Source organism: Triticum dicoccoides, chromosome 4A (assembly GCF_002162155.2).
Source record: "Triticum dicoccoides isolate Atlit2015 ecotype Zavitan chromosome 4A, WEW_v2.0, whole genome shotgun sequence".
In the NCBI taxonomy this organism is placed as follows: Eukaryota; Viridiplantae; Streptophyta; class Magnoliopsida; order Poales; family Poaceae; genus Triticum; species Triticum dicoccoides.
Genome location: NC_041386.1, coordinates 24,897,552 through 24,898,736, shown reverse-complemented (window position 1 = coordinate 24,898,736; position 1,185 = coordinate 24,897,552).

The window sequence follows — 1,185 nt, the reverse complement described above, 5'->3', positions numbered from 1 at the left end:
GTGAGTTCGATAGGTTAGGGGTGTGTGGCGGACGAACAGGTTGCATATTCGGAATCGTCTCGTCGTTCTGAGCAACTTTCATGTTGAAAATATTTTAATCGAGTTACGGATTAAAAGATATGATTTTCTAAAGATTTTATTAATTTCTAGAATTTAGTTAATTATTTAATTAATTCGGAAAACAGATTAATGACATCGGCATGATGTCATGCTGACATCAGCAGTCAACAGAGTTGACTTGGTCAACCTGACAGGTGGGTCCAGTGGGACCTACCTGTCATACACTTTTTAGGTTAATTACAGATTAGCTAATTTAATTACTATTTAATTAACCTAACTAGTTAATTAAATTAATTTAAATCGGATTAATTAACTTAATTAATTCATTAGATAATTAATTGATAATTAATTTTATTAAATCATTTTTATTTTTATTTATTATTTTTATTTTTAATTCTCTTTTTTTAAAGGGGGTGGGGCCCGTTTGTCTGTGGCACAGAGGCCTAGCGGGCGGGGCGCTAGCGGGTGGAGTCGGCGCGGGCGTCGGGCGCTAGCGCCCAGCCCGATTGGGCGCTGCGGATCCTGGTCGCCGGCCACGGCAGGGGCGCCGGAGCAGGGGGAGGCCGATGTCCGGGGGCGGGGCAGAGGGGCGAGAGCAAGAGGCGCAGCCTGGCGCCGGTGCGGGGTTGCACGAGAGGGCCGTCAGCGGCCAGTGGGTGGCCGGGGTGCTGGGAGGCGGGGATGGCGGCGACCCTGGCCGGTGCGGCCAGGTGCCGGCGACGCGGATAGGCGGCTAAGGCGGCCGGTTGCAAGGCGAGGCCACGGTGAGAAGGGCGGAGGCTTGCGTCGTCCGGAACTCGGGCATACGGGGGAAGGGGAGGAGGCGAGGCTCACATCGAGGAGCAGGGACGGGGCAGCGGGGCTCGTGGGGGTTGATGGGGACGCCGACGAAGAGGAAGAAGGCCGGCGGGGATGAGGCGCTGGCAAGGTAGCGACGGTGGGGCGGCGAGCGGTGGCCTCCGGGGTCGGGGAGGTGACGAGGCGGGGAGGTCGTCGGCTCCGAGGTGACGTCGAGGTGCAGGAGATGGAGACGGCGTGGCGGGCGGCAGGGCCCCGGCGAGTGGCACGGGTCGGTGACGGGGCCGGGGCGGCACCGGGCGGCGGTTGGGTTCAGCGGTGGTCTCC